Genomic DNA, 12,603 nt, shown 5'->3' with positions numbered 1-12,603 from the left:
CAACAGATGAGAGAATCTTTTGCTTAAAATTCTCCACTAATATGTACTGGATCTCAGTGGTGCAGCCATATTTAATCCAGAGGTCATTGGAATGACCCCCAGATCGACCCGTGAAACTGAGGAACCTGACTAATCAAAGCATGGAGCACCAAGGGGCTGCTGAAATAAATGATCATGTAATACCAAGGCCATGGCATCACGAACACGTGACAAATTACATGAAGAAAAAAACTAAAGTTGGCAACATACAACAGGAATGACTGATTTCAAATTTTTGTATCCACAGTTCTTGGTCTGGTGCACACTGTACTTTCAATGATGAAGCGTTCTTCAAAAACGACGAGTCCATCATGACTACGCAACACACTTAAGCATTCCTCCTAATGGGGACATCCCAAATCAGAAGACAATTCTTCAGTGGGTGGCTAAATTTACACAGACGGGTACAACATTGAACAGAAAATCTCTGGGCCGTCCTCGGGCTCTACGAACAGCTGAAAACAAGGTGTAAGGGCATTAATTTTGCAGTCTCCCAGACGTTCAGCACACTTCTGCCTTAGGCATTTCCAACACATCTTTGAGGAGGATTTTGCATGAGGACCTTCATTTCCATCCATACAAAATGATGGGAGTGCAGGAACTCATTGAGAGAGACTGGGAGAGCCATAGAGAGTTGTGCACCAACATTCTGCAAACCATTCATCGAGATGCCATTGTTATGTGCAGCGGCGAGGCACATTTCCATTTGAATGATTGCGTAAATAACCACAACTTTCGATACTGGGCAGAAACCCACCCTCGTGAACTTCAGAGACCCCTGCACAGTGAGCACACGCGTTACACTTTGGTGCGCCATTGCAGAATTTGGCATTGTAGACCCTTACTTTATTGAGAAGGGGGGAGCAATGGTCACCGTCACTTCAGAATCTTACATTGAAGTGCTAGAAAACTGGAAGAAATGGATGTGGTGGATGTCTGGAGCAACAGCTCATATGGCCTGTAGGGAGATCCATGCAAATTTTACGGGAGAAGTTTAAGGGGAAGCTGATCTCCCTGTGCGGCGATGTTGGGTGGCCTTCACATTCACCTGATCTCGCCCCTTGCAAATTTCTTCTTGTGGGGCGATCTCAAGTCGAAGGTATACACACACTGACCTCAAAACCTTGAAGCCCTCAAGGATGCTATTCGCCACGAAATGGCCACTATTCCCCTTGAAATGGCCGAATGAGTCACATGAGCATTCATAAATTGTCTCAAAGAGTGTATCGCTAATGATGGCCACCACCTTGAAGACATCATTCTTAAAACACAGTGAATAAAATCTATTTTGTATACCCTTTCTTGTGTCATAATGAAATGTATTTTTTCTTGTAGAGTTTTTGTAGAACGTACGTTTGAAATGTGGTACTTCTTTTTGGCTCACCCTGTATATAATATCATCTCTTTTCCTTTGAGCTTTCCACTTATTCTCATCTCTTACTGAAAGTTTTACCTGAAACAGAGGTGTTCCTTTTCCAGTACTCACCCTACTGTTTTGTCAATCTCTATAAACTGCCTTTTTAATTATAGAGTTAAATTCACATTTACCCGAAGGAATCTTATAGTCAGTTTCTGTTTTATATAAAGCTTTCTTAGCTAGCTTATCTGCAATTTCATTGCCATACACTCCTTTATGTGCAGGAATCCATACAAACTTTATAATTATATTATTCAGATACATATTGGTAATGATATGAATTGACTTCTAATAAAAGTTCACTTCTGTTAGATGACTTTCCCGATTCTACGGCCTTCAATGATGATGAGTCTGTCAACATAACAACTTTATTAGGTTTGACTTCATTTACCCGTTATAAAGCAAGTACTGTATAATAGCCATCATTTCTGCTGTAAAAACTGATAATCCACCAGATATTCCAAAAACCTTTTATATATTCATGCTTTTAATATAAAAAGCAGAAGCTACTCTATTATTAAAAGGATCTTTCGACCCATCAGTATAAATTTGAATAAAATCTGCATACCTTTCTTCCAAAATAATTACTTAATAGCTGACTCTGCCACATAATTGCACTTATAAAAATAGAATAAGGCACGGCAAAAGTATTGTATATAATATGCTACTGTGGCTGTCCGTTTGTCTGTCCAGGATTTTAAATCACCTGTAGCTCTCAAACCGTTTGACCTATTGACCTGAAATTTTGGTACACATATACTATGTGACATCTACTATCTGCTTTTGGGGGGTGACGATTGACCTCCAAGGTTATTCCTCTTTTTATTTTATTTTATTGCAGAATCAACTCTTGGCAACAGCCAGCAGGGTGGCAAATGCGTACGGGTGCCGTTCTCATCCCTACCACCTTTGCTGTCACTTCCCCATCCCCGTCATATCTTAAATCATTCTTGAGGCAGATTGAAGACTTAAGTGCTAGCTTAAGTAAAAAATTAAGGAAAACATACTAAGTAATTGCAACACAAACACTGACTTAGTCAGTTTTAATGCGAAAAGATGCTGAGGAAAGAAGAGAAGAGCTGCTCAGGAAGCAGCAAAAGCATCAACCTCTGAGCAAACGAATGGTAAACGTACAGAGAAAGAGGATGAAAACTGGGAATGCTCAAGTCAAGTGTAACGTGCAGTGCGCCGTTACTGGTAATCAATAATTGGACTCACCAAATACCATGGTGGTCATATAGAAAACCTATTAACTGCAATACCATATTTAATTGATAAATCTCCACCAGTCTCATTACCTTGTTTACTAAATGAATCACATTTCATCCCCCCATATTGATATTCCCAACCTTCTTCTAGTTTTTCTTCTGTTGGATGCCCTAAATTTTGCCTTAAATACATCCAATTATTAAGATTTCAGTAAATTTCTTCTTAATCCCAATAGTAAATCTCCCATTTCTACTCATAAGGCATCAGTTGTGTTGTTAGGAAAGACCCCATAAACATGTTCTGAGTGAGTTGTACTAAATCTCATCCAATAAAGACAACAATTTAGCTGAAGCTGAACCATATGCCTGACTTCCATAATCCATTATAGCGTTACTTTTGTCTGCTATTTCCATAAAATGCTCTTTCCAACTTAGTCTGCTCCAATTACCTGCTGCTCACGGGCCGCCTTCTCCAGGTATTTCCGCCCCCTCATACGGTCCGCCGCCATCTGAGGGGCCGGTCAATCAGCGGTCCGGACCCAGAGTTCGCTACACTGTTCCACTTTGGAGGTGAAGATTAAATTATTCGGATGTCGGTATCACTGTAATGATGGCAAATGTTATGCAACTCGAATAAGAGGATTTTTGTCAATATTCGCGGTGTTTCGGCGATCGGATTGTTGAAGCGTACATACCTATTATCTTCATCAGACTTTACACAGCAATTAGGATAGCCATTATGGTCACACTTGAAAGAAAGCATTTAAAAATGAAACTTTCGGGGTAGCGTGGCCGAGCGGTCTAAGGCGCTGGATTAAGGCTCCAGTCTCTTCGGGGGCGTGGGTTCGAATCCCACCGCTGCCAATCTTCGCCTTTTCTCGGTATTTTTGGATGAGTTACCGTGTCGCTTTGCCAATCCCCGTCCTACGCGCGGGTGACATCTGGCGGGCAAATCAACGCCGTGGTTAAAATACGCGCCCTCTGCTGGGCGCCGGCGGGCGTCGCGCACGGCATTATGGGGATAAAGCGACTCCTCCTCACGTGCCTACGAAGCGGCAATATGGCCGCCGCCTGAGAGCGACGCTAAAGTCTAGCGAGGAGCTTCCAGCAGTGCGCCGCACGCTGAGCACGCGAGACAGGAGGAGAAGAGAAGCCGCTTTTGAGGTACGACCTAGGGAGCCGGGCAATGGGCAAAGTGAAGCGTGAACTCGAATAAATGGAATTCGGTGGCCCAGGGTGCCTTCAAGGTAGCGCGTGTCGAGTTTTGTTTTTGGGAATCCCGGGCCGAAATGGAAGGTTTCGGGTGCAGAGACTGGCAGGAGGAATTGAGGTGTCCCGCGGGATACCGGTGCGAGATTTGCCACTTTGAAGTGCGAGTTAACCCTCGGTGCTTATGGGCGCATGTCTCTAGTGTTTCTTGAGGTTGCGTCAGCTCCCGACGAATGGGCTACTTGGGGGTTCAACCGTCATGTCGCCTTTCATGGGCGCCCCCGCGAATGTTCGGGGTGGCCCTCCTTGTCGTAGCAATGGTCCGAATTATTACTGGGGTTAGTAGGCATCCATGCCATAAATAGGACACCCCTTCTGTCCATCTGTGGGCACCTCTCGGTCTGTATGAGGCGCTCCATTATTAGTGTGACCCCCGCCGGGGAGACACACTGCTGAGACCCCCCCTCTTAATAAAAGAATGGGGCATGTGTGTCAGAGGCATTCTCGTTATTCGCACTGGCCTGATTGTTTGTTTTCATCCTGGGGCGCTGACAGACTGAAAGAAACCACTCCAGTTTAGACGGAGAGCACTTTTACGGGAACATTTCTTTTTACAGGAGCTCAAGAGACATAGAAATATTGTAATTAACAATCCAAAAAAGACACAGAAGAATAACAAGAATTTGGACGTGAGCTTCAGTAGGCTTTGCGCCCTAGGAACCAAGTTACCCAAACTATTCCATAACATTTCAGCAATTATTTACCACTCTGACGCTGACCTTTCTGATCATAAAATGGGTTATTACAATAGCAATTGATGAAAAGAATGCATAATTTATGGTATTTGCATTAATATGAGAGATTTACAAAAAGTGCCTCTTTCTCTTGCACGATTTGGCCCAAAAACTAATCGGCACATCGTCCTCTCATAAGAGGCTTAAGTTTTTGAGTTTTGTATTTTTCTGTAACTAGACCGTTCTTGAAGAACTGTGACATGCAGACAGACACACACACACACACACACATCATCGAGATAATCAACATTTTCAGTATCGGGGGACACTTAAATGTCCAGATCTGTTAAAAACTAGAGATCAAAATTTTTGACGAATCTAAAGCTTTCGTTCCTCTCCAGTAGATCCGATAGGTTCTGGTGAGGGAGGGCGCAAAGCAAAAAAGAAGAAATTTCTTATATACAAGAGAGCAGTCCCAGTGAGGTGTATTGCTCTAGGTTTAAAGGAGCACAAGTGTATTTCTTCATGCACTTCTGATGGATAATTTCTTGGCTGAAAGTCCTCTCTGCTGTAGAGTCGGACAGAGAGAGTGTGCAGCGCTGTTCATAATGGCCTAGGGTTGAGCAGTAAACTGGCACTGGAAAAGTACAGCAAATCTCAAATTTTAAAATGTACCGGTGCTAGAATTTCAGGATTTTTTGGTACCAGAAAGAAACCTCTGCATTCCTCATGGAGCATTCCTACTAGTGTTTCTTGAGGCTCCCGTCAACTAGACCCCAGCCCAAATTTTCTTGATACTCTCTATTGTTTTTTTCAAAAACAAAATTGTTTTGGAAACTTTATGAAGAAAACCTAAGTTCTATGATGAGATCGCAACAGGAGGGGAACCAAATCCATGCACACACACACCATTGCTTTGACGTGATCAGGACTTCACAGCTATCAAGTTAGAAGCAACACAACAGTGCACCACACCAGGCATTCTGGCCTAATGGCAGTGGGTTTGGCCGTTATCCTTTATTTGCTTCGGAACTTTTTTTTCCATACCAGTACAGTGGAACCTCGGTTCACGACCATAATTCGTTCTAGAACGCTGGTCGTGAACTGAAGTAATTTCCCCCATAGGATTGTATGTAAATACAGTAATCCCTCGCTATATCGCGCTTTGACTTTCGCGGCTTCACTCTATCGCGGATTTTAAATGTAAGCATATCTAAATATATATCATGGATTTTTCGCTGGTTCGCCGCTTTCTGCGGACAATGGGTCTTTTAATTTAGGTTACATGCTTCCTCAGTTTGATTGCCCAGTTGATTTCATACAAGGGATGCTATTGGCGGTTGGCTTAAAAGCTACCCAATCAGAGCATGTATTACATATTAACTAAAACTCCTCAATGCTATAAGATATGCTTCCCGCGTGGCGCTTGTTTGCTTCTCTCTATCTTTCTCACTCTCTCTGCCTGACGGAGGGGATGTGAGCCGAGGGGCTGTTTGCACAGAGGACACGGGACGCTCCTCTACAAAATGCCGCTTTATCGTGGTGCTTCTGTATACTTAAAAGCATGTATTGATTTTTTGATTGTTTGCTTTTCTTTGCGAGCGCTCTCTCTGACATTTTCTGCTCCTGACGGCTCTCCTTTAAAGATAAGATATATTTGCTTTCTTTTAATTGTGAGAAAGAACTGTCATCTCTGTCTTGTAATGGAGCACAGTTTAAACGTTTGACTAAAGGGTGTTATTTCATGTCTAGAGGGCTCTAATAATGTTAACAGTGTGGGAGAGTTTATAAGGGCTTAAAATATATAAAAATAACCATACAAACATATGGTTTCTACTTCGCGGATTTTCACCTACCGCGGGGGGGTCTGGAACGCAACCCCCTCGATCGAGGAGGGATTACTGTACAATTAATCTGTTCCAGACCGTACAAACTCTATGTAAATATATATTTTTTTTAAAGATTTGTAAGCACAAATATAGTTAACTAACAAAATACCCGCGCTTCGCAGTGGAGAAGTCGTGTGTTAAAGAAGTTATGAAAAAGAAAAGGAAGCATTTTAAAAATAACGTAACATGATTGTCAGTGTAATTGTTTTGTCACTGTTGTGAGTGTTGCTGTCATCAAGGATTTGATTATTATTTCTTTCAATCAGGTTCGTATTTGGAGGACGTGTTGTGTTCAAGTTACATTCCGTGTTTGTTAACCGTTGTAAAGATAACAGGTTTCATTCATCGAAGTGTTCACTACCCAAATCGTTATGCGAGTATTTAGCGGCAGCATCTCTATTAAGTTGTGGATTTTCCTGCGAGTGTTTAGCGACAGTGTGTCTATTAACTTGTGGATTTTTCTGTGAGTATTTGGCGGCAGCATCACAAAGTTGTTTTCGTCTAGCTGCATCAGAAAATGTACCACAATGTCTGGCATGCCTCCTTTTTAGTGTTTTCTCACAGCTTGGATTGCTGCTGTCATATACACATACATATCTTCATACATATGTAATATATAGCTGATTACCCATTGGCTTTGATCACTGAGTGCAAGGGAAAAAAAATAAAATGTAGTCTAAGTTATTAAACAGTAAAACATTAACGTTTTAAGAAGCAAAGATACATTGAGCACTACTGGAGTGGTTTCGGGTAAACTACATTTTAAAGACGGTATAACATAACAGGTAAGTAGTACTAACAGCAGCTAAAATGTATATGGATCATCTCTCGGTGGTAGATCCCTTTCGAAAGGCGCTACACGACAGATGTGGTATAGAAATTACAATTACTATGTGAACGTCCAAATTTCTACCTGTGGTAATGAGCCTTACCGGCATTACCAGCAATTAAAGAAAATTAGTTTTGTGTCCTCTGCAGTGTTGAGAGAGAGGCTTTGGTTTGAGATAAAAAGGGGGAAAAAAAGTGTAAAGAAAGGAAACTTGCCTTTTTCTTTTATATAGTGTAGAGAGACGTCTTCGCTGACGATCTGAGTGTCATGGCGGGTCTTGTGTAGACTGGAGAGACAGCCCTGCCATTAACTGGCTGGGATGGCACTGTCGGTCCTCTACTCCTATGCGTTTCTTCATAATCTGACCTGACAACCTCATAATCGTATACGTGCAAAAGAAAGTGCGCAGCGCCTTAATGTTAGTTTGCCGCGGTCTAGAAATGGGATTCCGTGTTTGCTGTTGTCTGGGCTATAGCTCAGGGGAAGGAGGCAAAAATTAAAAGTGTTTACTTTCACTTAAGGCAGAAGTGCAGTCAGCGTCTCAAAGGCCGGCACAGCTACACGCGCACGTGCCGGCTGCCCGACTTTTATAATAGTATTTTTGCAGTGCAGGAAACGCCACTTTTTGCAGACACGTTCACATGATCAACAGTCTCCGCGCTCTTTAGAGGTCTTGCTTGTTCTCTGCGTACTGCGTTCATAGTCGGTTCACATGAGCCGCTCGGAGTACATGCATCGAAGCTTCTGAGCTGTCCGCTTGTGCGATCTCGCAATGTCCACGGCTTTATTTAATGTTAGCTAAGACCCGGCACTTAAGTTTCTCTCGCAGTTTCGCTGAGTTTGTGTCAAACACCACCCTGCCCATCTTATCTTCGTCTGAATATTTAGTGGCAGAGTGTTTGTTTCTATTGGATTGCCGCTGAGGGACGGCCTTATATGGGCAGGCACTCAATTACGTGGGAGGCGTGATGATGCAAGACGCAACTCCGCCTCACATGGCGACCGAGCTGCCCACTATGGTAGTATACAGTATACGAAAGTAGGTTCCAGTTATGACCATTACGCATAGAATTTTGAAATGAACCCTGCCTAATTTTTGTAAATAAGCTGTAAGGAACGAGCCTGCCAAATTTCAGCCTTCCACCTACACGGGAAGTTGGAGAATTAGTGATGAGTGAGTGAGTGAGTCAGTCAGTCAGTGAGGGCTTTGCCTTTTATTAGTATAGATTATACCATAGAATGCACAGCGTAATAGTAAACTAAATGTAAAAACATTGAATAACACTGAGAAAACCTTGAACAGAGAAAACACTGCAAGAGTTTGCGCTATATTGCTATGAACCACTTGTTAAAACACTTTTTTTAATGAGTTTTAAGCACGGGGGGAAAAAAATGAACATTTGAAAAATCCATAATTTAATAAACCACCAAGAAAAGTAACATTGCAACAATGCACGCTACGAACCGATCGCTGTTAACAGAAGTGAAGTGGAGGTTAAAATCCAATAGAAAAAGAAGTCTTCATTAAATACGATGTTAAAACAGTGCTCGGATCTGTCTCTTTTAAAAACAAGCCCAGTGCACTCTAACTGCCTTCTCGGTCTTATGCATCCAGCCGTCTCTCTCTCTAATTCGCTGTACAGGAAATGCACAGGGAGAGACTGAACACGTGCAGAAATCATCGGCGTGCACAAACCGAAAGGGAAACTGGCTTGTTCATATACCGAGTGTGTGGTCGTGAACAGATGCAAAAGTTTGGTGAACTTTTTGGTCGTAAACCGATTTGTACGTGTTCTGAGACGTTCATATACAGAGGTTCCACTGTACTGAGGTCTGAAAGCTGGCATTGATACAGAAGTCAAAATTTTAGTACCAATCCATCATTGTACTGTCTTTATTCTCTACTCCACAGCTGTCTCCAGCAGATCCAGAGGGCATCCTGTAACTAGTCTGCCTTCTTAACCTCCTTCGTGTTAACCCGGAACATGAATTCTGTATAATTACAGTTAAACCTGAGTCAAATTTGGGGTGACACGTAATGATCCACGTTTACAGCGTTAAGCCTGAATAACACTTGTGACAGTATTCTGCTGCAAAAATCATGAGTAGTTCTGTACTTTTTTCCCCTTCTGAGATAACACCTTGGTATTTGAGAGGGTGGATGCTATCAACTGAAACACGCAATGGTGTGTAAGCAAGAAGCTGTAAACCCAGTTTTAGGATAAACTGAAGCCGAACCATTAGTTGAATGGAGTGATAGTGATGACAATGTGAACTGGTCATTAGACGTTGATGCGAATAGTGAAACTGTATGACTGAACTGCTTTGATATGCCTTGCATTGCTTGATAGCTTCAGTTGCATAAAGCAGCAGCGTGGTGCAAGTAGGTGTGTGGCAAAAGGAGAAAGTGGTTTGAGATTGCAGTGGTTCAAAGCGATCAAATATTGATTCTGTCATGCCTTGTTCAATGTTCTTTTTGTCCTCCCAACAGGTCTTTCCAAATGATCCTCAATAAGGACCAATATTTATTGCTTTATCTTATAAGAAATCAACAGTGTGAGAGATGAACGCGTCTGTGTGAGTGTAAGGTTAGGATGTTAGTAAAAATATAATACATTTACTTAAAACTGTAATTATAATAATTTTTTGTATCTGTGTACTAAACGGATGGCTAGTACCCTTTTCTATTATCGTGACGCATTTTTAAGATTAGGCACCCAAAGGGGACATTAAAATTTGGGACCTATAGGCAAATATGCTCCACCCCCACTAACTTTAAGGTTAGGATTTGTGGTTGGGGTAGGTCAGCCTTAATAATTTAAACTCCAAAAATTAAGCAACTGGGACGGCAGCCCCACCGATTTGCGTGATGATAATAGTGCCATCTTTTCAGTACACATGTACCTTATTTTTTTTATCACTAGTCTCTTATTAACTAGCAGGATGCATGACGTGTACAAAAATGAAATTTTATAAAGTAGGAAACTGTGGTTGAATGTGGTTTATGTTTAAAAGTAATTAGAAATACCTTTCTATGCTGTACATAGCCGACACTGGGTGCTTTACAAGTTTGTATCTGTTTAGGGTGGTTTAAGCTGTAGCACACTGTACACTTAATTTTTTTGTGGTTGCTTTCCAGACTTTAACGCCGTTACTTGATTCAATAAAGAAAATTTATGTTATGTAGACACACGTTACACAGACAGATTGCACAAAAATGAGTTCTGTCCAAAAAGAAACCAGCCTTCTTAAATAGGGTGCCAACATAGCACTCACGAAATTGGAAGTGTGTAGCGGTGACCTTGACCGTTACAATCCATACTTGCTCGCTCACACCTTGTCGGGACCGTGCAGTAGAGTGAAGTTGGCTTCTATGACTTTTGCAAGTTAAAAGATCCTGAAAAGAAATGTGTTTCCGTGAAATTGGCAAAAATGTTTACAGAGACATTTCAGATGCTGCAGCAGGTTTATGGGGATGATTGTTTAAGCAATGGGTGTCAAACTCCGGTCCTGGAGGACCACAGTGGCTGCAGGTTTTCATTCTAACTATCTTCATTAGTGACCAGTTTTTGGCTGCAAATTAACTTTTGCTTTAGTTTTAATTCATGCGACTCAGGCCCCTTAGTTGTTTGTTTTTCCTTAAATAGCAGCCAAACAATTACGAGACACAGAACGAGCTGCCACATGACCAGCTCACCTGTGCCTGTCGCACAATATCTGAAAATAAAGGTCAGGGTCTCAGTAAAGTTGATCTGCCCAAGTCACCAAAACATCTTGACAATGTTCTTAGAAAAAACAGAAAGTCAACAGTTTTGGCAATGTCTGCTGTGGCAGAATGAGAACAGCAATAGGCCATGGAATTAAGTAATGAGTTTAATTAACAACAAGAACAGGCTTCTCATTAAGAAACTGGTTGGAGTGAAATTGGTTGGTTGGAGTTTGAAGCCCCAATTTAGCTGTTCATCTGTTGGCTCGTTTCACGTCTAATTTCTGTTTGGCTGTCATTTAATGAAAAAAAAAAAAAGAATCAATTCAGAGGAATGGATCTTGAACAACAGGGCTATTTAAAAAATGAAGGGAAAAAGTTAATTAGCAGTGAAAACTGGTCACTGATTAGGAAAAGGGTGGGAATGAAAATCTGCAGCCACTGCGGCCCTCCAGGACTGGAGTTTGACACCACTGCTTTAACTCTTTCAGGGCTGATGTCGCCTTTTGTCAAAATTTCAGGAGTAGAGGACGGTAATCAACTGTAAACTGCAACAAAATTCCCCCTTATGTTTTAGTTTGACTCTCTCTGCTAGAAGTAAAGTGGCATAGCTTTGTTGATTTAACCTCGATTGCCTACACGTGCATGAGTAGTGAAGAACAAACAACCTCTAAAATGGCACCAACATCTGGCGAGACACCAAAGCAAATGTGCAAAGCAAAATACTCCGTGGATGTTTTATATAATATCGTTGAATAGTTGACTTGTCAGACTCCGAGTTTGACACAAGTGATCTGGAGATGGGTATCAAAAACGAAAGTGAGGTTCCAGCATCATCTGGTTGGTCTGCAGCTGATCATGGCACTGAACACTCTTGTGTAGCTGATGCGCCTACAGAAGCGTTTGCCTGGTAGGACCACCACTTCTGATGCCAAGACATACAAACCAGATTGCATCACATTGTAGCCACCACCCACCTGCTGTGTGAAGACAGCCAGGCAGCTGGTCCACCGTGCATTCCTGCTGACCATCGAGGTGCCTCACGCAGTCACTGCTGCCATAGATGCTGAACATGTGCCAACAGCAGCCACAGCACATAGCAACAGATGTTTATGTTGACTTGTGTGAAACCATCGCTTTGTGTGCTTTTCAGAAAACTGAGTTTTTTTTGGAAAAAAATATTCAGCCCTCAAAGAGGCGCGCACAATGTTGCGAATGGTAAGGACATTTTAAATTGTCAAAGTTGGACAGTGATAATGTTGAGCGAGTGCATGCTTTGAATCATGAAAATCGTCACCCAACTGTCTGTGATCTTGCTGAAGAAGTAGGCAGCAGTAAAAGTTCATGTCGCACGATATTTGACTGAATAACTGCTGATGAATCACGGTGCAACAAAATGTGTGCTACATCTCTTGACAGATGAGCAGAAAACAAACCATGTCAGCCAGGAGTTGTTAGTTTGTTGAAATGTTGATGAAGTCACTCTGAAATATGTCATAGCAGGAGACGAAACGTGGGGGTCCAGCCACTTCAAACTTTTTTTTTTTTGGGTTACTGAAGTTGAAATCCACC

The 12,603-nt window shown here is 42.0% G+C and overlaps 1 protein-coding gene and 1 non-coding gene across 2 annotated transcripts in view; both read left to right on the top strand.

The window, feature by feature from the left end:
* Window positions 1-3,446: 3,446 nt before the first annotated feature.
* On the top strand, window positions 3,447-3,528 carry trnal-aag. The gene has a single exon. It is a non-coding gene; the product is annotated as a tRNA-Leu (tRNA).
* Window positions 3,529-3,693: 165 nt separating this feature from the next.
* polr3e (polymerase (RNA) III (DNA directed) polypeptide E) overlaps window positions 3,694-12,603 on the top strand; it is a 33,154-nt gene continuing 24,244 nt past the window's right edge. Inside the window, exon 1 of the mRNA XM_039774584.1 lies at window positions 3,694-3,828. The gene's annotated coding sequence lies outside the window, so the exon portion shown is untranslated. The remainder of the gene's footprint in view (window positions 3,829-12,603) is intronic.

Source organism: Polypterus senegalus, chromosome 13 (genome assembly GCF_016835505.1).
Source record: "Polypterus senegalus isolate Bchr_013 chromosome 13, ASM1683550v1, whole genome shotgun sequence".
NCBI lineage: Eukaryota > Metazoa > Chordata > Cladistia > Polypteriformes > Polypteridae > Polypterus > Polypterus senegalus.
The sequence above is the reverse complement of the archived record's forward strand: the minus strand, read 5'-3'. Positions and strand labels throughout refer to the sequence as shown.